At 41.2% G+C, this 27,892-nt stretch overlaps 1 long non-coding RNA gene across 1 annotated transcript in view; it reads right to left on the bottom strand.

Annotated features, from left to right (window-relative positions):
• Window positions 1-540: 540 nt before the first annotated feature.
• LOC122917665 overlaps window positions 541-27,892 on the bottom strand; it is a 68,470-nt gene continuing 41,118 nt past the window's right edge. Inside the window, exon 3 of the long non-coding RNA XR_006386425.1 lies at window positions 541-593. This is a non-coding gene — a long non-coding RNA (uncharacterized LOC122917665). The remainder of the gene's footprint in view (window positions 594-27,892) is intronic.

Here is a 27,892-nt window from a genome sequence, read left to right as displayed (position 1 = left end):
CCAAGGGACTGAATGCACCCAGCTCGCACTGTGGCTGCAGTGAAGAGGGCAAGAGGCAGGGATGGGGCCATGCTGAGCCCAGAGGATGTGTTAGCGAAGGTCACCTTCAATCTAAGGACAATGGCAGTCCACCGCAGAGTGACCTTTTAAGATGTTTGAAAAAAGAAATCACTCTGATGGCAGTAGGAGGAATAGATCAAAGTGAGAGTCAGAGTATTTATGGGGAATAAGGTAGGAGGTTACTATAGTCCTCCAGGGAGAGCAGAGGGTCAAAGTATGAGCGGAAGAACAATAGCCAGAATCAACAATATTCAGGAGGCAAAGACTCCCGGGATTTGGAAGGCACCACAATGGAGGGTAAAGAAGGGGGCAAAGTCAGGACAGCCGTCAGGGTTCTGACGCGGACAGCTGGGTGTGCAGGGGTGCCAGGCACTAACGGAAGATACTACAGAGCGGCAGGGCTATCATGGGATGAGGAACAGGGACCCATGGATGTAGTTTTAGACTTGCCTAATGTGGAGCTCCAGTGAAACATTCAGGTGGCGTGTCAGTCAGGAGGATGTAGGCCTGGGTCTGGAGTCCAGAGACCACGTCTGTGGGGAAAGATATAATGTTCAAGCCCTGTGCTTCCACTGGTTGTGGAACATAAGAGCTGAGGGGGACAACAGATTTTATTGGCAAGAACCAAAACTTCCCAAGGGAAAACTTGGGTGCTTTTGATACATTTGATTTCAGGAATTAAATCACTTGCACTTTCTAAAGACATTGGATGAAGCAAGAAAAATGGATTCCACGTCAGTAAGCTCAAACCAACCATGGGAACATACAATCTAATGGAGAACAGTGGCTGCAATTTAACCTAAGGATACGTCAACATGGCACAACATACAGCTGCTTTCATATCAAATTATATTCAACCGAAAGTTCACAGTCACATTCTGGGGGTGGCATTCAGGACAACTGGAAACCAGAAGAGATTACTGCTGGCTCCTTCACACAGGAGTTTAAAGGTGTGGTGGCATGGGCGTACACAGGAACCGGTTAAGAAATGTGGTGTTAATGACCTACAGGACTATAGAAAATCAGTCTGCAGAGAAAGTAGACTGGAGGGATTCAAAGCAAGAGTTCTCAGATGGGGCTGGACACTGGCTCCGTCACGTATTAACCAGGGGAACCTGGACGAGATCCTCACCTCCCTAATCTCAGTGACCTCTTCTGTAAAATGGACGGCTGGAAGGAATAAATGAATCACTGCATGAAACGGAAGGAATAAATGAATCACTGCATGAAACATGCTTAGCACATACAAAGTAAGTACTTTGTAAACATTCACTGTTTTCAGGAAGAGGAGGAGGACTGTTAAGATAGTCATGGGGCTATTTTATAAGAGGGGTATAAACATATACTAAAATGATTTAACAGTTCCAGAAGTTGGGATTTATCAAATACACATAGTATTAATATTACTTTTACTAATCTTATCTTACATGTACACAGCACTTGATAATGTTCAAAGTACTTCCATATACTTTATTCAATTAACTTTTACAATAACCATTCAAACAGACAGGATAAATATCATACCCACCTAGTAAGTCATAAAACGGACTCTCAGAGAGTTTTAGTAACTCAACCAAAGCCACTCAGTCAAGAAATGGCAGGGCCATAGTTCCTACTCAAGTCTCTGACTTCAGCTTCTGTATTCCAGCACTGGTTCAAGGTCACAAAACAAGTGAGGAACTCTTTGGAGAAGTCTGCTTTAGGAGACAGCTCTACACAGTTTTGTCCCATAGCCAAATGTAATAGGAAAGATGGATGAGGGCTCTTGCCATCTTGGAAGCAAAGCCAAGAAATGGAAAGAAGCTGAATGCTGATGTTATTGTATTGAATTGCTAGATGAAACCATAACAAATGAGCTAGATGAAACCATAACAAATAAGCAAACCAATACATTTTTTGTTACCTCAGTAGTCTGAGCAGTGTCTCCATCACTTGCAAACAAAATAATCCAAATATAGCCAAGCAGACTCCGCACTGGGGATGCAGGTTTCCATCTCACAACTCTGAGATCATGACGTGAACCAAAATCAGGAGTCAGACACTTAACTGACTGAGCCACCCACGCAACCCCTGGTATTCCTTTTCTTACCTGTTAAACTCCTACCCATCCTTCAAAACCTCACTTACCATCAAGTAAAGGAAGCCTTTTCTGATTCCACCAGCATAACAACTTCTCCTTTTGTTCTCCAAGTATTTTGTTTGCACTTCTCTTAGAGAACTTCATATTCTAGAGTAACTATCTCTTCTTCCCTTCTGTGTCTAACACCCTGTATCTTTCCATGGTAGACTGCCAATACATAATTGACTTTACTGCATTGTATAACCTAGAGTATGAACTAATTTCTCAGAAGATTGCCCATATTGATACTTGGCTATTTAAAATGTTAATATTATGTGAGAGAAGGGAAGTCAAACCTTGGCTTCACATCTCCACATTTATGAGCTGACCGTCCAATATTGGACCGTTTCCTGATCTCTCCCATAGCCGACCATTCTGGATGTCATTTTGAGGGAAGTAGAACATAACCTCCCTAAAAGTACAAAATAAAAAGTTACAAATCCATCACATTTCATTTTAAGCACATGGATTGGATTTTACTGGTGTCCTTTAGAATCTGCAGCGCTGGAAGTCATGCCACTCAGCTCCCCAGATCTTATAAGAATATTGTAAGCCTACTTTAATATGTATCTTCTCCCATTTCAGCTGTATCTCAAAATAGCTTTTGAGTATTCTATTTTATTACTGTTTATAACCAATCCTGTAACCTTGTTCCAAAAAAAAAAAAAAAACCAAAAAGGGATGAATTCTAATAAGAATTTTTGTTTTTGCATAAAGATCTAGCAAATTGTAAATTCCTAATCTGAGCTTATTCTATGAAATGAAAATGCATTAATCATTTTCTGTCTACACAGCCCTCAAATTGGAGAGGCAAATTCTATTTTCTAATGCTAGGTTATTAAAATGTATTTTACATCAAAGGCATAAAATGTTTATTTCCACACAAACTACTCGACAGCAGAATGAATAGAGTCATCCTGCTCATAAAAAATGCAGGCACCTGAGAGAGAGATCTCTTTAGCCAAAAAGAATGCTGTTGCTTTGCTCTTTCCAAATAACTATTTTCTGAGATTATTTTTTAATTAGCTAATGGTTTTGGTCTGCCAAAATAAAGCTAATATTTGCATAATATCTCAACAGTTTATACTTCGAGTTATCCCTGGTATGAACTGAGAGCTTGTGTCCCCCCAAAGTTCCTATGTTGAGACCCACCTGCCATGTGATGGTATCAGGAAGTGGGCCTTTGAGAGGTCATTAGGGTTACATGAGGTCATGGGGGTCATTAGAGTTAGATGAGGTCATGCGGAGGGGTGGTTCATGTTGGGATTTGTGCCCTTAGAGGAGTCATGAGAGAGCTTGCTTCCCCTTTCTGCTTCTGCGATGTTGAGGACATAGCACAGATATAGGAGCAGACCCTCACTAGACACTGGATTTGCTGAAACCTTGGTCTTGGGCTTCCCAGCCTCCAGGACTGTGAGAGATAAATGTTTGTTGTTTAAACCCCACAGTCGACGGAATTTTTGTTACAGCAGCCCAGAGGGACCAAGACAATTCCCATTTTATATCTATGGAAAATGAAGCAAAGAATTAATACATTAATACATCAAGCACATGATGAAGCCAGAACATTGTGGCTTATCCCCAGCGGCCACGTGATAGGTGAGACAAGTGTCAACAAACGTGATGCTCATGAAACCCTTTCTCCCGCTTTGATTTTATACCATAGATGCCTTGAGGTTCTCTCTTCCAGATCTCCAGAGCTGCCTGTTTGGCATAGCCTTGTCCTTGGGGCTGGGGGCCCCCTCACCTTCTACAGCTGCATGCTGACACCCCCATCTCTCCACTCCTTGGGCTTTCTGTCCAGGATGACCCTTCTGGACCTGCCCTTCCCTCCTGAAGGTGTGATTACTGACTCTGATTCATATATTCTAGGCCCCTGAAAGGCAAAGAGGAGTTCCTCTGTTCTGAAGAGACATTCCTGATCTGTTCAACATGCGTAAGTAATAGAAATATGTCTCCAGCACTTTGGCCTCTAGCTCTGGTGTACACAGTTGCTCATCACCATCACCTTGGAAAGGAAAGGATCCTTTCAAACCAGTTATAGAAATACCTCTGGAAATAGGGTAAAGTTGAAGGCAGTATCTTTTCCCTTTGTTCATGAGTTCCTTGTCTGGTGACCACTCAGGGTGCTTGTACTGATCTGCCCTCTGTCCTAGGGGGAGGTAGTTGGTCAAACCAAGTGCTGCCATGAACACCACATGCATCTGTGGTGGGCCCACGGAAAACAATGACACCTGAACATCCATGAAAAGCAGCATTCTCCAAGGAGCCCTCTGCCACATTCATTGGAAGGCAGGCAACTTCAGGATCCAAATAACTTTCAGAATGTATTAGATCAAATTGCTTCTGAGTAATCAAAGAAAGACTGTTTTTTTTAAAATTTATTATTTATTTTCAGCATAACAGTATTCATTATTTTTGCACCATACCCAGTGCTCCATGCAATCCATGCCCTCTATAATACCCACCACCTGGTACCCCGACCTCCCACCCCCCGTCCCTTCAAAACCCTCAGATTATTTTTCAGAGTCCATAGTCTCTCATGGTTGACCTCCCCTTCCAATTTCCCCCAACTCCCCTCTCCACTCTAACTCCCCATGTCCTCCTTGCTATTTGTTATGCTCCACAAATAAGTGAAACCATATGATAATTGACTCTCTCTGCTTGACTTATTTCACTCAGCATAATCTCTTCCAGTCCCGTCCATGTTGCTACAAAAGTTGGGTATTCGTCCTTTCTGATGGAGGGATAATACTCCATAGTGTATATGGACCACATCTTCCTTATCCATTCGTCCATTGAAGGGCATCTTGGTTCTTTCCACAGTTTGGCGACCGTGGCCATTGCTGCTATATACATTGGGGAACAGATGGCCCTTCTTTTCACTACATCTATATCTTTGGGGTAAATACCCAGGAGTGAAATTGCAGGGTCATAGGGAAGTTCTATTTTTAATTTCTTGAGGAATCTCCACACTGTTCTCCAAAGAGGCTGCACCAACTTGCATTCCCACCAACAGTGGAAGAGGGTTCCCCTTTCTCCACATCCTCTCCAACACATGTTGTTTCCTGTCTTGCTAATTTTAGTCATTCTAACTGGTGTAAGGTGATATCTCAATGTAGTTTTAATTTGAATCTCCCTGATGGCTAGTGATGATGAACATTTTTTCATATGTCTGATAGCCATTTGTATGTCTTTATTGGAGAAGTGTCTGTTCATATCTTCTGCCCATTTTTTGATGTGTTTGTCTGTTTTGTGTGTGTTGAGTTTGAGGAGTTCATTATAGATCCTGGATATCAACCTTTTGTCTGTACTGTCATTTGCAAATATCTTCTCCCATTCCGTGGGTTGCCACTTTGTATTTTTGACTGTTTCCTTTGCTGTGCAGAAGCTTTTGATTTTGAAAAAGTCCCAAAAGTTTATTTTCACTTTTGTTTCCTTTGCCTTTGGAGAAATATCTTGAAAGAAGTTGCTGTGGCTGATATCGAAGAGATTACTGCCTATGTTCTCTTCTACGATTCTGATGGATTCCTGTCTCACGTTGAGGTCTTTTATCCATTTTGAGTTTATCTTTGTGTACGGTGTAAGAGAATGGTCGAGTTTCATTCTTCTACATATAGCTGTCTAGTTTTCCCAGCACCATTTATTGAAGAGACTGTCTTTTTTCCACTGTATATTTTTTACTGTTTTGTCAAAGATTATTTGACCATTAGAGTTGAGGGTCCATATCTGGGCTCTCTACTCTGTTCCACTGGTCTATGTGTCTGTTTTTATGGCAGTACCATGCTGTCTTGGTGATCACAGCTTTGTAGTAAAGCTTAAAATCAGGTAGCGTGGTGCACACCCTCCCCCCCGTTTTATTTTTGTTTTTCAAGATTTCCTTAGCGATTCAGGGTCTCTTCTGATTCCATACAAATTTTAGGATTATTTGCTCCACCTCTTTGAAGAATACCGGTGGAATGTTGATTGGAATAGCATTAAAAGTATAGATTGCTCTAGGCAGTATAGACATTTTAACAATGTTTATTCTTCTGATCCACGAGCATAGAATGGTCTTCCATCTTTTGTGTCTTCTTCAATTTCTTTCATGAGTGTTGTGTAGTTCCTCGAGTACAGATCCTTTACCTCTTTGGTTAGGTTTATTCCCAGGTATCTTATGGTTCTTGGTGCTATAGTAAATGGAATCGATTCTCTAATTTCCCTTTCTGTATTTTCATTATTAGTGTATAAGAAAGCCACTGATTTCTGTACATTGACTTTGTATCCTGCCACATTGCTGAATTGTTGTTTGAGTTCTAGTAGTTTGGGGGTGGAGTCTTTTGGGTTTTCCATATAAAGAATCATGTCATCTGCAAAGAGAGAGTTTGACTTCTTCATTACCAATTTGGATACCTTTTATTTCTCTTTGTTGTCTGATTGCTTTTGCTAGGACTTCTAATACTATGTTGAACAAGAGTGGTGAGAGTGGGCATCGTTGTTGTGGTCCTGATCTCAACGGGAAGGACACAAGCTTTTTCCCATTGAGGATGATATTTGCTGTGGGTCTTTCATAGATAGATTTGATGAAGTTCAGGAATGTTCCCTCTATCCCTATACTTTGAAGCATTTTAATCAGGAACAGATGCTGGATTTTGTCAAATGCTTTTTCTGCATCAATTGAGAGGACCATGTGGTTCTACTCTCTTCTCATATTAATTTGTTCTATCACATTGATTGATTTGTGAATGTTGAACCATCGTTGTAGCCCAGGGATGAATCCCACCTGGTCATGGTGGATAATCTTTTTAATGTGCTGTTGGATCCTATTTGCTAGGATCTTGTTGAGAATCTTAGCATCCATATTCATCAGTGGTATTGGTCTGAAATTCTCCTTTTTGGTAGGTTCTTTGCCTGGTTTGGGGATCAGGGTAATGCTGGCTTCATAGAAAGAGTCAGGAAGTTTTCCTTCTGCTTCAATTTTTTGAAACAGCTTCAGGAGAATAGGTGTTATTTCTTCTATAGAAGATTGGTAGAATTCCCCAGGGAATCCATCAGGTCCTGGGCTCTTGTTTTTTGGGAGGTTTTTGATCACCGCTTCAATCTCGTTACTAGATATTGGTCTATTCAGGTTGTCAATTTCTTCCTGGTTCAATTTTGGGAGTTTATAGTTTCCCAGGAATGCATCCATTTCATCTAGTTTGCTTAGCTTATTGACATATAACTGTTGATAATAACTTCTGATGATTGTTTCTACTTCCTTGGTGTTCATTGTGATCTCTCTCTTTTCATTCATAATTTTATGTATTTGAGCTTTCTCTCTTTTCTTTTGGTTTAGTGTTGCCAATGGTTTATCGATCTTATTGATTCTTTCAAAAAACCAGCTTCTAGTTTCATTGACACGTTCTACTGTATCATCTCTGGTTTCTACCTCATCGATCTCACCTCTAATCTTGATTATTTCCCTTCTTATGTGTGGAGTTGGTTTGATTTGTTGTTGATTCTCCAGTTCTTTAAGGTGTAGAGACAGCTGCTGTGTTCTGGATTTTTCAATTTTTTTGAGGGAGGCTTGGATGGCTATGTATTTCCCCCTTGGGACCGCCTTTGCTGTATCCCATAGGTTTTAGATCAAAGTGTCTTCATTGTCATTGGTTTCCATGAATTGTTTCAGTTCTTCCTTGATCTCCTGGTTGATCGAAGCATTCTTAAGCAAGGTGGTCTTTAGCTTCCAGGTGTTTGAGTCCCTTCGGAACTTTTCCTTGTGATTGAGCTCCAGTTTCAAAGCATTGTGATCTGAGAATGTGCAGGGAATAATCTCAGTCTTTTGGTATCAGTTGAGTCCTTATTTGTGACCCAGTATGTGGTTTATTCTTGAGAAGGTTCCATGTGCACTTGAGAAGAATGAGTATTCTGTTGTTTTAGGGTGGAATGTTCTGTATATATCTATGAGGTCCATCTGGTCCAATGTGTCATTCAATGCTCTTGTTTCTTTATTGATTTTCTGCTTCAATGATCTATTTATGAGAGAGGCGTGTTAAGATCTCCAATGATTAGTGTATTCATATCAATATGATTCTTTATCTTGATTAACAGTTTTCTTATGTAATTGGCTGCTCCCATATTGGGGGCATAGATATTTACAATTGTTAGATCATCTTGGTGGATAGTCCCTTTAAGAATGATGTAGTGTCCTTCTGTATCTCTGACTACAGTCTTTAGTTTAAAATCTAATTTGTCTGATATGAGAATCACTACCCCAGCTTTCTTTTGAGGCCCATTGGCATGAAAGATGCTTCTCCATCCCTTCACTTTCAGTCTGGGTGTATCTTTAGGTTCAAGATGGGTCTCTTGTAGACAACATATGGATGGGTCCTGTTGTTTTATCCAGTCTGCAACCCTGTGCCATTTTATGGGTGCATTTAGGCCATTCACATCGAGAGTGATTATTGATAGATACGTTTTTATTGACATTGTGTTACCTTTGAAGTCTTTCTTTCTGTAGATTGTCTCTATATTTCTGTTCAATGCTATTCTTGGGCTTTTTCCTCCTTTAAAGAAGCCCCCTTAATATTTCCTGCAGTATCGGCTTGGTGGTTGCATACTCTTTTAAGCCTTGCTGGTCTTGGGAACTCTTTATCTCTCCATCCATTTTGAATGTCAGTCTTGCTGGATAAAGTATTCTTGGCTACATTTTCTTCTCATTCAGTGTCCTGAATATATCTTGCCAGCCCTTCCTGGCTTGCCATATCTCTGTGGACAGGTCTGACATTATTCTTATGGGCTTTCCTCTGTATGTAAGGATCTTCTTTGTCCTAGCTGCTTTCAAGAGGTTCTGCCTACAATTATAATTCTTCATAAAGAAGGACTGTTTATAGTAGAACTCTGCATGCCTCTGTTCTGAGCACCTCTTGGCACTCTCCGCATAATAGTCCCTTCTGCTCTCTCTGTGATGGCAGGTTTCCATTCATTTTTGTGGCTAATATCAGTTTGGGGGACCCTAAAGTGTACCTCATATTATCTGATTCCTTCCTCTTTCCACTGGAGCTGTGACTGGAGTTATACTGGGACCCCCAGGAAGTTTCTGGATGGGCTCTTCGCCTCTGGAATTGTCATCCTTGAATTGCACTGTGACACCTTTGGTGGTCCTCAGAAAGGACTCTTCTGGTCCTCTGTACACCTTCCTGACTTTAGCCTGCAGGATGCACCCCCAGGGGCAGGGGAACCACTTAGCCCTATGGTTCTCGACACTAATATGCAGTCACTTGTGGGAGACAAGGCAATTTCTGAGAACCCTCTACACTGCCTGCCTAGAACATACCTTCTAGGTGTCCCTTTACTTTCTCCAGGTTCATCCAAACATTCCTCCTCTGAGCTATCAGTCAGTGGAGTCCAGAAGTAACTCTTCCTGGGTGAGCTCTGTCTGGTTTCCTCTAAAACCTTACTTCCTTCAGAAGTGTGGCGGAGTTGTGGCCTCTCAGGAAATGTCTCATCCTCACTGCTCTCTGAATACAACTATTTCCCAGTCAATAGGGGTTACCTCTCCATCTGTCCCCATGCAGAACATTATCCCAGCTAACCATAGGAGCTCAAGATGCTGGGGTGTCATTGGAGAGGCATATCAACAGACTTCTGGAGAGATAATATCTCATCTGAGACATGAATTTCATACCAAGTTAGCCCAGCCAAGAGAATGGAGGGAAGAATGTTCCAAGCAGACAGAACAGCAGGTGGGGAGGCTTCCAGATAAGAGAAAATTCAGCCAGAAGACTCTTGGCCCAAGCAGAAGGCTGCAGAACCCCAGAAGTGGGGTGAATCAGTTACTACAAGTAGTTGAAGAGTCTTTATGTGAACTTATGTGACAATGGCCTGGGTAAAAAACAAATGACCCTGGAATTCAGGGTAACATAAAAACAACTTCTCAGCCCAGAGAAGTATTTTGACATTGTGAATTTTCTCAATCATTATCCTAAAAGTATAATGACTGTCAGGTTGTTTTGGAATAAAAAATTTCAGATTGGGACCAGGACCTTATATTCAAATAGTCATGTTCCATTGACCTAGACTTCACCTCTACCCTCCCCTTCTCCAATCCCATTAAGTGTCTACCGGCTGATCTGACTCTCTACCCAATAGAAAATCAATCTCATAAATAAATGCATTCCCAGGTGTTACTGACAATTATAGTGTCATACAAATAATGCTGATACTAAATAGTATTAAATGGACACTTTCTCTTAAACATGCATGTATGCACTTTGAGAAATGCTTCCTGAAGATACCATGTGTGTCTTGAAAGTAACAGATAGTTGCATCTGGAATTTTCTAAAGAAAAGGGACCCATCCATCTTAGGAGGCAAGGGAACCTCCCTACTGTTTTCCATAGTGGCTGCTCAAATTTACATTCCCATCAGCAGTGCACAAAGGTTCTTTATTCTTCACACCTTCTGTCTTTTGTTTTTTAATAACTGCCATCTGAACAGCTGTGAGATGTTATGTCTTGTGGTTTTGATTTTCATTTCCCTGATGATGAGTGGTGTTGAGCATCTTTTCATATATTGGCCATCGTATGTCTTCTTTGAAGAGATGTCTATTCAGATCCTCTGTCCATTTTTTTTTAAAGATTTTATTTATTTATTTGACAGAGATTACAAGTAGGCAGAGAGAGAGGAAGGGAAGCAGGCTCCCTGCCAGGCAGAGAGCCCAATGCGGGACTTGATCTCAGGACCCTGGGATTTTGACGTGAGCCGAAGGCAGGGGCTTTAACCCCTTGAGCCACCCAGGTGCCCCTTCTGTCCATTTTTAAGCAGGTTATTTTTATTTTATTTTTTGCTATTGACTTATATGAGTTTCTTACATATTTTGGATATTAACTTCAATCAGATACATAGTCTGCAAATATTTTCTCCCACTCCATAGGTTCCCTTTTCATTTTTTGTTTGTTTGTTTGTTTGTTTCCTCTCAAAAAAATAAAAGTAAAAGTGCTGTAGCTGTAGGTTCCAGTAATCCCACTTCTGGGTCTAAATCCAAAGGAAATGAAATCAGTATCTTAAAAAAAAATCTGCGCTTTCATGTTCAGTGCAGTATTATTCACAATAGCCAGGATATGGAAACAGCCTAGGTGTTGATGGATAAATGGATAAGAAAAAAAGAATTTTAATATATATATAATTCATTCATATATACATATATATATATATATATATATATATATATATAATTCAGCCATAAAAAGAAGGTGATCTTGCCATTTGCAACATGGATGAACCTAGAGGACATGATGTTGAGTGAAATAAGACAGACACAGAAAGACAGACACCAAATGAAATCACTTAGGCATGGGTTCCAAAAAAGTCAAATTCACAGAAAAAGAGAGGAGCGGTGGTTGCCAAGGGCTGGGAGGTAGGAAAATGGAGAGACATCGGCCAAGGGGTAGAAACTTCCAGCTATAAGATTAACAAATTCCAGAGATCTAATTTATAGTACAGTGACTATAATTAATAATACTGAATTGTATACTTGCTACTTGCTAAGAATGTAGATCTTAAGTATTCTTACCACACACACAAACACACACACATACAAAATAGTAACTATGTGAAGAGAAAAAAGGTGATCATAAATAACAAAGAAATATTTTCCCGCCCAGTGCCTTCTGTTACATTTCCTCCAGCCCCAGGGTGTCAGGGAAGATAAGAGTACAAGGTAGCAGGCTCGGGTGAGGCCAGTGCTTTGGCAGGACGGCACACGCGTCATACACTTCAACTAGAGCAGTTCCATTGCCTCGGAAATAGTAAGACTGCCTTTCCGGAAAGGGTTCTGCCTCTCAGAATGCTGGAAACCCACATTCTATAGCATTCTTATTTTACAGACGAGGAGACTGAAGAATGGAATAACTAAGCAACAAGGTCAAGGGCAGCTGGATTCAGACCATGGGGTGCAGGATCCACCGCACACAATGGTGCAGAGTGGAGGGGTGGGGCACCAAGAGGAGCTCGCAGACTGCACATGGGCCCTCACCTGCCCCTGGCGGGTCCAGACGACTGTGATCACTTCTGTCCACTACACCGCTTCTATCTGTCCTATTGCTTGGAAACTCTTTCTTTAACCATGCTTGCAGGAGTCACTTGAATTATTATTACTCGAATTATTTTAATTTTTACCAAAACATTTATTTTGAAACAACTGATATTTCCAGAACAGCTGCTGGCACAGTAAAAACAGGGTGACCAATCATTTTCCTGGGACAGAGGGGTTTCCCAAATACAGGACTGTCAATGCCAAAACTGGGACTGTCCCAAGCACACCAGAGTGGCTGTTACTCCAAGTTCAAAGACACCCACCACCCCCTATAAGTTGCCTACCTGGTACTCCATCACCTCTCAATACTTTGGTGTAGATTTTCTACAAGAACATTTTCCGTCATAACTTACAATCATTAAAATCAGGAAAGTAACATTGACACCTTATGACTCTCTTATTCCCAGACTCCATTCATGTGTAGCAACTGTCCCAACAATGTCCTTTCTAAGAAAGAAATTCACTTCTGATTCACACTTTGCATTTAGTTCTCATATTTCTCTGGTCCCCTTCAATCTGGAACAGTTCCTCAGTCTCTCCTTGGCTTCAGTGATGTTGTAAGATAGCCACAGGTGGTTTCTCTGATAAGCTAGGGTCCAAGTTCCTTTGGGACACACATTGTATGCTGAAAGCATAGAGCACGAAGAACATGTTTATCGTCGTCGAAATTGCCCCATAAATAACTGGTCAACCAACAGGAGCGAGCAGGTAAAGGTAGCCATGATTCTACTAGGGTACTGACTTAGTTGTTCTCAGCAACAACCCAAAGTCCCCCAAACCCTGGTGGTCCCATGCTAGCAGAGCTGAAGAATGGAAAGACTCTCTCTCTCTTCCACAGTCCCTCACCCCTCTCCATTCTCTTTAGAAGTCAAGAACATACTCATTCTAGGCTGGCCCCACAAGCCCTAGCAGGACTGGACTTACCCAACAAGGAGTGAGATACTGGGACTACGGAAATGAGCCTGTGTATTGCCTTGCATTGACCTTATTTTTGTGGTGATGCACATTGAGCATTATTAGGGCCACAGTGGGGTAAGAGGACTTGGCTTTTGCCTAGGCCAATGGTGCCTGTTGCTTGTTAGAGATGGACACTCAGATCTGGAGAGAGGAGAACCACAGCTATGCCCACAGGCAGTAGTGGGTGAGTTTTAAGGGAAACTTCTGGAAGCCCAGTGCTCTTTCCACAGGTTTTTGACCATAAACAATGATGGCATGAACACCACTGTCAGGAAATTATATGTCGATTATATCAGAAATCTCAAACCCAGTAACTTAAAAGGAAAAAAAAACCAAAACCCTTAGGTGTATGGGCTGTTTATCTCTATACCTATAACATGGACCACCACATAATCACAATAACAATAATTGCTAACACAAAGCACTTAAAGCTTTAAAAATAGAGGCACAAAGAAGCCAAGTAAGTTGCCCAAGGTCACATTGCTCATAAGTGGAAGGGTCAGAGTTCTTGCTCTTAACTCTTGGATAATAACTTAATTACTTAATTGGCTCTGCACTGACATAACCAATGAATAGCCCGAATTGATAAGTGACTAATTCAAATACAAACAGGCCAGCCTGCCCATGAAAAAGAAAACATCTGAAGCCAAATAGAAAAAAAAAATACAAATGTTTTAAAATCACAGCTGGCAATGACTTCAGAGCAGGGTGCAGAACTCACAGTGGTAGTCTCCACAGATAACAGATGTCTACTTAATAGGTCTGTTTCTCATTCCTTGGTAAATGTCAAGCTTTCTTTCAAGACCCCAGTGCTTCATTGTTTCAATCTTGTTTCCTGCAATCCATTGAAATCTTCCAAGAGCTCAGCTCTACTGCCGCGAGACCCTCCACGGACTACAGTCTGCAGTCTACACGTGCCATCTACAGGCATAAGAGGATGCTGGTTTTCTCCAAGGCAGCCAATAGGATTGCTTAATGGACTGTCATCCCCAAAGCCCCAGGAGGCAGAAGTAAGTCAAGAAAAGGGCAGGAAGGAGACGGTTAGCACAAAAACTAGCAACATTAAGAAAACCAGCAGAGGGGACTAAAGGAAATGGCAATCAAATGGGAGAGAAAACAAAAATGTTAGCCATATTAAATGAATAGCTGGGAAAAGTAGAAAGGGTATCAGTTACAGACCCGAAATGCAGTTTGACTTCACCTCAACCCAAACCAAGAGTACCCTGATAAATGATTAGAACACACAAGAGAATCTTCCAGGAAGATAAAGCTGGAAACACAACACAAACTTTAAAGGCACTATAGACTCCACAGCAAACCCTCTCCCCCACAAATCCATTAGAACACACTGCTCTGTTTCTGTGCTTACACAATATCTTCTTAGTTTAAAATAAAACTAAATAATCTGCAATTTCATCTCAGGCCAGCCTATGATGGAAAGAGCTGATAGAGAAAACGCTTCTATTCCCAGCCCCCATTTTCATGTGGAAGCTGAAGGATTCTCTAAGCCAGGACCCAAGTGAAACAACAGTAAAGGAGGGGTTCTCTTGGCCCCAGCACGTTTGCTCTTATGTACATGTTTTCCCTCTCTCAGCATTCATGTGCTTATTGACTGGCTAAAGAAAAACACAATCACAGTCCAATTTTCACTTTTCAGTTGTCACTTAGAAAAAAATTTCTACCTTCTCCTTAGCCACTACTACATCATTCTAGATGTTCCAGAGGGCAATGTGGTATGTGGGAAAATTGTGGATTTGGGATTCTTGCAAAAAATCCATAGTTTAAATTCTAGCTCCATAAGTGATCAGTGCCTCTTAGCCCTAGTCACTTCATTCATTAAAAAAAAAAAAAAAAGGTAGAAAAACAGTTACCTCCCTATCTCATGGTGTAGAAATAAATGGGGATATTTACTCCAGATTCCTGGTCCAGAAGAGGTAATTTTAAAGCTCAGTTGTGTTTCCTGTTCCTCTTAATTTACACAACAAGTGCAAAAACTCTGAAGCACTTGTTCTCTTTTTTGTTTATTCATTTGTCAAACGTTCCTGGGAGACTTCTGTAGGACAGAATGGATGTGGTTGTCTCTGTCCCCATAGAACTACAGTGAAGGGGTGGAGACAACAATGAAACAGCTCACTGTTAAATGAGTGGATGAATTTGCTTAAATTAATGAGGGGCTGGGGCTTGAATAAAGCTCCATTACGGCCAAAGAAAATGAACCTAAATTTAGAGTACTGAGTGTGAGCTCATAAGCCAGACCCCGAGTGGATTTAATTCTGGACTCCACCACTGGGCAAGTTTCTGAAATTCTCTGTGCCTCCCTTTTGTTGCAGGGTTCTTGTCTCATGGAGTTAAAGAATGATTCTCAGGGGAAAAAAAAGAATGAAGTGAAGTGCATGTTTACTAAGTGAAGATAAGAACTCAAAGGAAAGGAGCTCTCTAGAGTGAGAGGAATCCCAAATGGGTTGCCTCTAAGGGTTTTTATGGTCTTTTGTAGAAAATGGACCAAGGAACTTGGTAAATATCTTGTCTATAACATTAAGGACAAACAAAGTAGATGTTATGTTCCCTTCTCTCTGGTTAATATCTTGTCTATAACATTTCTCCAAATCTAGGATTTCTGTGAGCCAGGTTACTTACCCTCTGCTTGACCCTCGTTACCTACCCCCTACCTAGTCTCTTCCTACCTAGCCCTGCCTTTCCCTTATTCTCATCTTTGCTAAGCTGGAGATAATAATTCCCCACTGGGTTACTGAGAAAAGGAAAAAGCAATACTTCTTCTTGGAGTTCCCCCCTTCTCCTCTGAGGCACTTGCTCTATAAATCTACTCGTTTCCTGAGATGCCTAGATTTCCATGTAGTCTCCAGGCATCTCGAACTGCCCTAAAGAAGCATTTCAGAAGTGGTCCAATGGTTTTTATTAATAACCAAAAATAAGAGATGACACCCAATCCCCCAGCCCCCAGCCGGAGGATAGGAGGACCCACTAGCTAAAATGTACATACCGGCTAGCTACTTTGGCATATTTTAAGGGTTTGCTCAAGCCTAAGAGTTGACAACAGAAAACCCAGCACTTTTTGAGGCTATGGCCCTCTTCTAAAGGAAACTGACTGGAATGAGCTAGGGCTCATTGATTAGAATTACCAGGCTCAACCCAGATGTATCTGATCGCACAGTTTTCATTCCCACTTTACCCCCTGAGAACCTGACCGCCATCTGGGGCAACTGAAGCAGCAGCCCTTGAAAAGAAAGGCAGGACTGAAAGGGACAAAAAGTCCAAGTTCTGGAAATCTCCTTGGTGTGACCACTTACTGGCACAAATGCATAAGCCACAGGCCTGAGTGACCTCGTGCATCACCGGAAGACCGTGCAAAGGTAAATCGCTAAGGCAAGTAAAAATCCCAGATTCTCACAGCTGGGGGGGGGGTCGGGGGTCAGTCTGTCCCAAGCATTTGAACTGAAGATAAAAATGGTACATAAAGCTACTAGGAAAGCGTGTATTCCTCTTCTCCTCCACCCCATCCCCCCCCAAAAAAACCCAAAAAACTCTTAACGCTTATTTTAAATAAGGCACAAAAATACTCAAATCAATAATAATAATAGTGGCAATAATAATAAGATGCTTCTTAGCCTGACTGTCCTGGACCCGAATCTCTTTCTCCGTAGGGTGGTGGGTGCTGGGACAGACAGGTGAAAGGGGCTGGGTCTTAAGCAGGCCGCACTCGGCGCTGCTTGGGTCGCCATGGAAACCGCCGGCGGAGGGGCTGATCCGGGGCGGGTGGGAGGGTCGGGCAGTGGCTGCCAGGAGCCGCCAAGGGAATAAAGCTACTGACTTCCTTTGACCCTCAAGAGCTGGGCCTTTCCCGGGGACCGGAAACAGAAAGTTGCTTCTCAACTCAGAATCACACTGGTTGGAAACCCAGACCCCAGGCCTCCACTCCCGACCTGCTGAATCACAATCTCCGCAGCGAGGACCCGGAATCTGGATTTAACCAGGTGCTACATAGGGTAGGGAGGTTGGGGGAACACCGGGTTCGCTTGTTCTTTTTTTCCTCAACGACCCCCCCAACACACCGCCTCGTAGTGGTAGAAGACTCTGCACCCACTTTCCTCACCAGCGGCTCTCTAGCTTGGGGGAGTCCGTCGAGCTGAAAAGGCAGGAACACTTCAGTTCCTTAACCTGGAAGTGTAAACCGATTGGAAGCGTCGCTGCTCTTTGTGGGTTCCCCACTAGGGGGCAGCCTCGTCCTTTGTTCAGCCAAACGGGTCCACGTGTTTTTAAATCCAGTTTATTTCTGCCGCAGTCTCGTTAATATCAGTTGTTCTAGAAAGCGGAGTTTGGATGCAGAGAGAAATGTCTCCTGAGGAGGAATAGGGCAGTAACGGAGCTCCCTAGTGTGGGATCATCTATGGGTCTCTAGTACCCCGTGCATTTACCATGCCTTATGATGGTAACCTGTTTCTAGATCGGACTTTCGTGTCATATGCATGGCATGTAAAGGCAGATGTTCTATATTAGCTTAGAATGTATTTCTTCCAATTCAAACTTCCAAATCAGAACTATTGCTAAGTGAGTGCGAGGGAGTTGAAATGAGTAAGGCCAACAAAAGCTGTTTTACACAAGGGCTTTCCTGAGCTAGTGTGTATTGTAATTTCTCAAGATAAAGCTACAACAATGAGCATTTATTTCCATGGCACCTTCTTTCCAAGCGTGACTCGCAGACCAAACTATGGTCACAGAACCCCTTTGGGAAACACTCAGCTGGGGAAATAGTGTGGCCTCCCCCATGAAGTTTGTGTAAGGTGGATGGTTGGGCTGTTGGGGCTTCTGGTTTCTCAGCAGGGCGATGGCAAAATCGGTTAGGTCTGCCTTCCAGGAGAGGGATGGAAGAGGTCATTTGAAAAAGGGGATGGGGTGCCTGAATGGCTCAGTGGGTTAAAGTCTCTGCCTTCAGGCCAGGTCATGATCCCAGGGTCCTGGAATTGAGGGTCCAGGGATCGAGCCCCCCATCGGACTCTCTGCTCAGCAGGAAGTTGGCTTCCTTCTCTCTCTCTCTCTCTCTCCCCTCTGCCTGCCTCTCTGCCTATTTGTGATCTGTCAAATAAATAAATACATAAATCTTTAAAGAAAGAGGGGATAAAAAATTAAATTGCTGGGGGATATGTTAATGGGTATGTTTCAGGCACTTGGTATTTTTTACCCCTTGGAACCACCCTCTGAGGTATCAGTCTATCCCCATTTTAGAGACAAATTGACACAAGTTATTCCAAAACCGTATCCAACCTTGAGTAGGCAGAAAATGACAGGGCTGATATTCAGAGTCAGATCTTCCTTAGTACAAGGCAGAACCCAGCCCAGCACCACGGGAGCCCGCAGGACTTGGGCAGAACAGCAGGTTTTATTTCCAGGGTCAGCTGAGTAATAATGGTCAAACAGTAGTCCGCTCTCAAATAGTGAGTCCCCCAGTGTCAGCTTTTGATGGCGGGCAGGAAATTTTTCTTTTTCAAGATCTATATGGTTAGGAAAAACTGGAAAATTTGCTGGAACAGCATCAAAGCAGTGACTTCATGACTGACAATTTCCATAGCATCCGATTGAAGAGTCAAGTTTGACTTTGAGTTTCCTGGTTTCATTGAGTAGGAGAAGGTACTGCCATTAGGGTTAGCAATGGAAGAACAAGGATTTTTTTATTATTAATTATTTTTCATTTTTCAAAATTTACGTATATTTAGGGATGGATAGAGAGACAGGGAGATAGAGAATGCACAGCGGGTGGGAAGGGGCAGAGGGAGAGGAGAGAGAGAATCCCATGCTGATTCCTACCCTAGTGTGGATCCTGACTCAGGGTTGATCTCAGGACCATAAGATCATGACCTGAATGGAAACCAAGAGCCCAGCGCTTAACCAACTGAGCCTCCCAGGTGCCCCTGGCTTTGCTGTTTCAATTTTATTTTATTGGAAAGAAAATAAGTTAGCCTCAGCTAGAATGAAACCAAACCCAAAGAAGCTGTGGGATATTTGGGTGGACCAAACACAGGTGTGAAATTGGATCCTGATTCTAAATTATACTGATTGGGATCCCAGGTGCTACTGAAAATTATTGGCATAATCGTGTCAGCTGCAGAGAAAATGTTCGGGGGTGGGGGTAGAGAGGACAGGCGTGTTTCAGGACACTTGAGGAAAGGGAGATTTTGAAGGTGACACAGACGGGTCTTTGAACTTTTTCTCAATTTCCGGTCTTTTCTGCCACAGCCTACACAGACACAGCAAAAAGCTATTTTATCTGCAAAATAGAGAATCTAAATGGCAGAAATACAGAGGGATTTCTACCGAAGACTCAGTTTCTGGAAAGCATTATGACTTTTCAGAAGTCTTATCAGAAGTCTCTCTCATGTTTCAAGTTCACAGGCAAAGAAAGGCTGAATCGCTGAAGGGAATGAATCAGAAGTTAAAAATAACAGAAAAAAGTCTGTCCGTTGAGCCTCCTCTTAAATGCTCGCTAACAGGGGCGTTCCCGCAGGGCTCCTATGGAAGGCCTATTTAAGTACAACAGAGAGGCTTTCTGGAGCTGGGGCGGGGCGGGGGAGTTCCTGCTGGAGGAGGGCTCCTCCTGTCCTCAGGCTCTTCCAGAATGTCTCTCAGTCTGCAGAGTTAGCCAAGACTCAAAGCACACATGTCCAGGGAGAGAGCAAGTTAGCCAGCAGTCCGTGTCACTGTGTGAAACCGAGTGAGAAGTACAGCTGAAATGGAAGGATCAAAGATGAGAAGGTAGGGCGCCTGGGTGGCTCAGTGGGTTAGGCTGCTGCCTTCGGCTCAGGTCATGATCTCAGGGTCCTGGGATCGAGTTCTGCATCGGGCTCTCTGCTCAGCAGGGAGCCTGCTTCCTCCTCTCTCTCTCTCTGCCTGCCGCCTCTCTGCCTACTTGTGATCTCTCTCTGTCAAATAAATAAATAAAATCTTTAAAAAAAAAAAAAAAGATGAGAAGGTAGCCAAGGCTCACAGCCTCCACTGCTGAAAGAGCAAGCCTGGGGCTTGCTGCTTTCCTGCGTGCTTAGTGCTTACGATGATTAACTAGCAGATATCAGAAAAGACTTGCCCGCTCTTAGGATTCAAAAACTCTTTGGTGACAGGCAGGAACCCATGTTCAAAAAAAAAAACTTATTCCCAAAGTCATTTGTATGTCTATTGTTTGAACCTGAAAATTCTTGATTCTCAGGATGGGTCCTCTAAATTCTTTGTAGGCATTCACTCCTTCTGTGATCACCCAGCAGGCATTTAATAAGCTCCTACTGTGTGTCATGTAGAGTGTGAAATCTACAGCAGTGAACAAGATCATAAAAACCCTAGCTGTCATGGAGCTTATGTTCTAATAGGAGGGGCAGACAAATAATATATAAGAAAATCATACTGTATATGAAATAGTGACCAATACAGAAGAGAAAAGGAAAGCAGGGATGAGGGATAAAGAAGTGTTGGGGCATGTGGTCTCCTTGCAAAGGGGACATTCAAGCACAGACCTCAGCAACTGGAGAAGTTAATTGTGCAGTAGTATGTGGAGGATTGTCTTCCAGGGCTGAGGGGAAATCAAGTGAAAAGGCCCTGTGGTGGGAGTGAGCTGGCAGGTTTGGAGAGCAGAAAGGAGGCAGTGTGGCTGGAGCTGCCTGAGCAGGCAGGAGAGTGATAGGAGGTGAGGTCAGAGAAGCAGTGGGGAGCGTGGCTTTACAGAGCCTTGTATTCTTTCGACTTTTTCTCTGAGATATGAGCCTGCTGGAGGAGAATGTTATGATCGGCTCCTTAAAATATTGAGATCTAATTCACATATTATTAAATTCACCCATTATAAGTATACAGTTCAGTGGTTTTAGCCTACTTAGAGTTGTGCACTATATAATTCCAAAACATTCTCATCCAACCAAAAAAAGCTCTAGTACCTGTTAGCAGTTACTCTCCATTCTCGCCTCCCCCGAGTCCTGGGAAATGACTAACCTGTTTTCATCTCTGTGAACTTGGCAATTCTGGACATCTCACAAAATTAAGTCCTGTAATGTATGGATTCTTGGGCCTGGTTTTTCTTTCCCTTGGCATATTTTCAGGATTCATTCATGTTGTACCCTGCATCAGTACCTTAGTCTTTTTCATATCTGAATGATACTACTTCATATGGCTATACCGCATTGTTTCTCCATTCCTCAGTTGATGAACATTTGAGTACTTTCCACTTTAGAGCTGTTACAAATAATACTAACATAAATACTCATATGCAAATGTATAGATTCTTGTGTGTGTGAACTTGTTTTTAATCTCTTGGGTATGGATCTAGGAGTGCAATTGCTGGGTTATGTGGTAACTGTGTGTTTAACTTTCTGAAGAACTTGCTGAACTTTTTCCAAGCATCGTACATTGGCAATGAATAAGAGTTCCAATTTCTCCATATCCTTCCATCTGCTTTTTTTTTTTTATGCCCTCCTGGTGGGTGTGAGGTGGTATTTAATTGTGGTTTTGATTTGAATTTCCCAAAGACTAACAATACTGAGCATCTTTTCATGTGCTTATTAGATATTTGCACTACTTCTTTGGAAAAATAGATCTGTTATCTTAAAATGGGGTTATTTGTGTGTTTATTGTTGAGGTGAAATGCTTCTTCATATATTTTAGATACTAGATTCTTATCACTTCAAGGATTTGAAAATACTTTCTCCCATTCTATGGATTCTCTTTTTTACTTTCTTGAGGGTGTCCTTTGAAGCATGGAAGTATTTAATTTTGATAAGTTCCAATTTATGCATTTTTATTTTGTTGGTAATGCATTTAGTGTTATATTTAAAAACCAATGCCTAATTTAAGGTCACTAAGATTTATGCCTTTTTTCGTTTAAGAGTTTTATGGTTTTGGCTCTTACATCTAGGCCTTTGATCCATTTTGACTCATTTTTAATTTTTGTTTTAAGCGCTGTGAGGAATGGGTCCAGCTTCATTATTTTGTATTCAGATAGCCAATGGTCCTAGGACCATTTGTCAAAGATTGTTCTTTCCTGCTTTGAATTGTCTGGGTACCCTTTTTGAAAATCTTTGTCCATAAGTGTGTGGGTTTACCTCTGGAGCCTTGATTATATTCTGTAGATCAATTCATCTTATGCCAATACACACTGTCTGGATTACTGTAGCTTTTTGTATTAAGTTTTGAAAACTGGAAGTGTGAGAATCCAACTTTGTTCTTTGTTTTCAAGATTGTTTTGGCCATTCTGAGTCACTTGCATTTTCATATGAAATTTCAGGAACATTTGCCAACTTCTGCAAAACAGGCAGCTGAGATTTTGATAGAGATTGCCTTGAATACAGAAGTCAATTGGGGGAGTCTTGTCATCTTAATACTAAATTTTCCAGTCTAAGAATATGCAATGTCTTTCCCTTTACTTAGGTCTTATTTAATTTCTCTAAATGATGTTTTGTTATTTTCAGCATACAAGACTTGTAGTTCTTTTTTTTTAATTTTTAATTTTTTATTAACATAAAATGTATTATTAGCCCCAGGGGTATAGGTCTGTGAATTGCCAGGTTACACACTTCACTGCACTTGCCATAGCACATACCTTCCCCAATGCCCATAACCCAACCACCCTCTCCCTTTACCCCCTCCCCGGGAAACACTCAGTTTGTTTTTTGAGATTAAGAGTCTCTTATAGACTTGTACTTCTTTTGTTAAATTTATTACTGGGTATTTTACTCTTGTGTATTGTAAATAGAAAAAGGTTTTCTTGATTTCATTTGTGGATTATTCATTGCTAGTATGTAGAAATATAACAAGCTTTTTGTATATTGATCTTTTTATAATTTTTTAAATTTATTTTCAGCATAAGAGTACTCATTATTTTTTTTCACCACACCCAGTGCTCCATGCAATCAGTGCCCTCTATAATACCCACCACCTGGTACCCCAACCTCCCCCCCCCCCGCCACTTCAAACCCCTCACATTGTTTTTCAGAGTCCATAGTCTCTCATTATTCACCTCCCCTTCCAATTTCCCCCAACTCCCTTCTCCTCTCTAACTCCCCATGTCCTCCATGCTATTTGTTATGCTCCACAAATAAGTGAAACCATATCATAATTGACTCTCTCTGCTTGACTTATTTCACTCAGCATAATCTCTTCCAGTCCCGTCCATGTTGCTACAAAGGTTGGGTATTCGTCCTTTCTGATGGAGGCATAATACTCCATAGTGTATATGGACCACATCTTCCTTATCCATTCATCCGTTGAAGGGCATCTTGGTTCTTTGCCTCTTTGTTTTGTTGACTGTTTCCTTTGCTGTGCAGAAGCTTTTGATTTTGATGAAGTCCCAAAAGTTTATTTTCACTTTTGTTTCCTTTGCCTTTGGAGACATATCTTGGAAGAAGTTGTTGTGGCTGATATCGAAGAGATTACTGCCTATGTTCTCCTCTAAGATTCTGATGGATTCCTGTCTCACATTGAGGTCTTTTATCCATTTTGAGTTTATCTTTGTGTACGGTGTAAGAGAATGGTCGAGTTTCATTCTTCTACATATAGCTGTCTAGTTTTCCCAGCACCATTTATTGAAGAGACTGTCTTTTTTCCACTGTATATTTTTTCCTGTTTTGTTGAAGATTAATTGACCATTAGAGTTGAGGGTCCATATCTGGGTTCTCTACTCTGTTCTACTGGTCTATGTATCTGTTTTTATGCTAGTACCATGCTGTCTTGGTGATCACAGCTTTGTAATAAAGCAGCAAACAGTGTCCAACAGCACATTAAAAAGATTATCCACCATGACGAGGTGGGATTCATCCCTGGGCTACAAGGATGGTTCAACATTCACAAATAATGTGATAGAACAAATTAATATGAGAAGAGAGTAGAACCACATGGTCCTCTCAATTGATGCAGAAAAAGCATTTGACAAAATCCAGCATCCGTTCCTGATTAAAATGCTTCAAAGTATAGGGATAGAGGGAATATTCCTGAACTTCATCAAATTTGTCTATGAAAGACCCACAGCAAATATCATCCACAATGGGAAAAAGCTTGCAGCCTTCCCATTGAGATCAGGAACATGACAAGATGCCCACTCTCACCACTCTTGTTCAACATAGTATTAGAAGTCCTAGCAACAGCAATCGACAACAAAGAGAAATTAAAGGTATCCAAATTGGCAATGAAGAAGTCAAACTCTCTCTTTGCAGATGACATGATTCTTTATATGGAAAATCCAAAAGACTCCACCCCCAAACTACTAGAACTCCTACAGTAATTCAGCAACATGGGAGGATACAAAGTCAACGTACAAAAATCAGTGGCTTTCTTATACACTAACAATGAAAATACAGAAAGGGAAATTAGAGAATCGATTCCATTTACTATACCACCACGAACCATAAGATACCTGGGAATAAACCTAACCAAAGAGGTAAAGGATCTGTACTCGAGGAACTACAGAACACTCATGAAAGAAATTGAAGAAGACACAAAAAGATGGAAGACCATTCCATGCTCTTGGATCAGAAGAATAAACATTGTTAAAATGTCGATATTGCCTAGAGAAATCTATACTTCTAATGCCATTCCAATCAAAATTCCACTGGTATTCTTCAAAGAGCTGGAGCAAATAATCCAAAAATTTGTATGAAATCAGAAGAGACCCCGAATCGCTAAGGAAATGTTGAAAAACAAAAATAAAACTGGGGGCATTACATTACCTGTATATTGATCTTGTATCCTATAACTTTGTTGAACTCCTTTATTAGCTCTAATAATTTTTTGTGTATTTTGTAGGATTTTCTGTGAACAAGAGCATGTCATATCAAAATGGAGGTAGTTTTAATTCTTTCCAGTTTATATACCTATTACTTTATTTCCTTGCTCAATTTTCCTGGCTAGAAGCTCCAGCACAATGTTTAATAGAAATGGCATGAGAAAAGATATTCCTGTTTCTGATCTTTGGGGCAGGGAAAACTTTCATTTCTTGCTGATTCGGTATGAAGTTAACTGTGGGTTTTTCTTAGATGATCTTTCTTTTTTTTTTTCCAATTTATTTATTTTCAGAAAAACAGTATTCATTATTTTTTCACCACATCCAGTGCTCCATGCAAGCCGTGCCCTCTATAATACTCACCACCTGGTACCCCAACCTCCCACCCCCCCGCCACTTCAAACCCCTCAGATTGTTTTTCAGAGTCCATAGTCTCTCATGGTTCACCTCCCCTTCCAATTTAGATGATCTTACTTGACAAAGTTAAGAAAAAAATTTCTTTTCCTAGTGGTTGTGTGTTTCTGTCATGAAAAAATGTTGCATTTTTTCAGATACTTTATTAAAATGATCATATGAGTTTTTCATCCTGTATTTTTTTTATTTTTTATAAACACATGTTTTTATCTCCAGAGCTACAGGTCTGTGAATCACCAGGTTTACACACTTCACAGCACTCACCAAAGGACATACCCTCCCCAATGTCCATAACCCCACCCCCCTTCTCCCAAACCCCTCCCCCCAGCAACCCTCAGATTGTTTTGTGAGATTAAGAGTCACTTATGGTTTGTCTCCCTCCCAATCCCATCTTGTTTCATTTATTCTTCTCCTATCCACTTAAGCCCCTATGTTGCATCACCACTTCCTCATATCAGGGAGATCATATGATAGTTGTCTTTCTCTGCTTGACTTATTTCACTAAGCATGATACACTCTAGTTCCATCCATGTTGTCGCAAATGGTAAGATTTCGTTTCTTTTGATGGCTGCATAGTATTCCATTGTGTATATATACCACCTCTTCTTTATCCATTCATCTGTTGATGGACATCTAGGATCTTTCCATAGTTTGGCTATTGTGGACATTGCTGCTATAAACATTCGGGTGCACGTGCCGCTTCGGATCACTACGTTTGTATCATATGACAACAGTGGTAGGGTAGGGTAGTTCTATTTTCAACATTTTGAGGAACCTCCATGCTGTTTTCCAGAGTGGTTGCACCAGCTTGCATTCCCACCAACAGTGTAGGAGGGTTCCCCTTTCTCCACATCCTTGCCAGCATCTGGCATTTCCTGACTTGTTGATTTTAGCCATTCTGACTGGTGTGAGGTGATATCTCATTGTGGTTTTGATTTGTATTTCCCTGATGCCGAGTGATATGGAGCACTTTTTCATGTGTCTGTTGGCCATCTGGATGTCTTCTTTGCAGAAACGTCTGTTCATGTCCTCTGCCCATTTCTTGATTGGATTATTTGTTCTTTGGGTGTTGAGTTTGTTAAGTTCTTTATAGATTTTGGACACTAGCCCTTTATCTGATATGTTGTTTGCAAATATCTTCTCCTATTCTGTTGGTTGTCATTGGTTTTGTTGACTGTTTCCTTTGCTATGCAAAAGCATTTGATCTTGAGGAAGTCCCAATAGTTCATTTTGCCCTTCCTTCCCTTGCCTTTGGAGATATTTCTAGGAAGAAGTTGCTGTGGCTGAGGTCAAAGAGGTTGCTGCCTGTGTGGATTTGGGTGGATTTGGGCGGATTCCTGTCTCACATTGAGGTGTTTCATCCATTTTGAGTCTATTTTTGTGTGTGGTGTTAGGAAATGGTCCAGTTTCATTCCCTTGCATGTGGCTGTCCAGTTTTCCCAACATCATTTGTTGAAGAGACTTTTTTCCACTGGACATTCTTTCCAGCTTTGTTGAAGATTAGTTGACGATAGAATTGAGGGTCCATTTCTGGACTCTGTATTCTGTTACATTAATCTATGTGTCTGTTTTTATGTCAGTACCATACTATCTTGATGATGACAGCTTTGTAATAGAGCTTGAAGTCTGGAATGTGATGCCGCCAACTCTGGTTTTCTTTTTCAACATTTCTCTGGCTATTTGGTCTTTTCTGGTTCCATATAAATTTTAGGACTATATGTTCCATTTCTTTGAAAAAAGTTATGGTATTTTGATAGGGATTGCATTGAATGTATAGAATGCTTAGGTAACATAGACATTTTCACAATATTTGCTCTTCCAATCCATGAACATGGAACGTTTCTCCATTTTCTTTGTTATTTCCTCAATTTCTTTCATGAGTACTTTACAGTTTTCTGAGTACAGTTTCTTTTCTTCTTTGGTTAGGTTTATTCTTAGTTATCTTATGGTTTGGGGAGCAATTGTAAATGGGATCGACTCCTTAATTTATCTTTCTTTTGTCCTCCTGTTGGTATATAGAAATGCAACTGATTTCTGTGCATTGTTTTTATATTCTGTCACTTTATTGAAATCCTATATGAGTTCTAGAAGTTTTGGAGTGGAGTCTTTTGGGTTTTCCACATAAAGCATTATATCACCTGCAAAGAGTGAGAGTTTGACTCCTTTTTTTGCTGATTCAGATTCCTTTTATTTCTTTTTGTTGTCTGACTGCTGAAGCTAGGACTTCTAATACTATGTAGAATAGAAGTGGTGATAGTGGACAGCCCTGCTGTTTTCCTGACATTAGGGGAAAGCTCTCAGTTTTCTCCTGTTGAGAATGATATTTGCTGTTGGCTTTTCATAGATGGCTTTGGTGATACTGAGGTATGTACCCTCTATCCCTACACTTTGAAGAGTTTTTATCAAGAAAGGATGCTGTATTTTGTCAAATGCTTTCTCAGCATCTATTGAAAGTATCATATGGTTTTTGTTCTTTCTTTTATTAATGTATTTTATTTTTTATTTTTATTTTTATTTTTTTTATTAAT

Source organism: Neovison vison, chromosome 9, assembly GCF_020171115.1.
Source record: "Neovison vison isolate M4711 chromosome 9, ASM_NN_V1, whole genome shotgun sequence".
Lineage (NCBI taxonomy): Eukaryota > Metazoa > Chordata > Mammalia > Carnivora > Mustelidae > Neogale > Neogale vison.
This window is presented reverse-complemented; position numbering and strand designations above follow the sequence as displayed.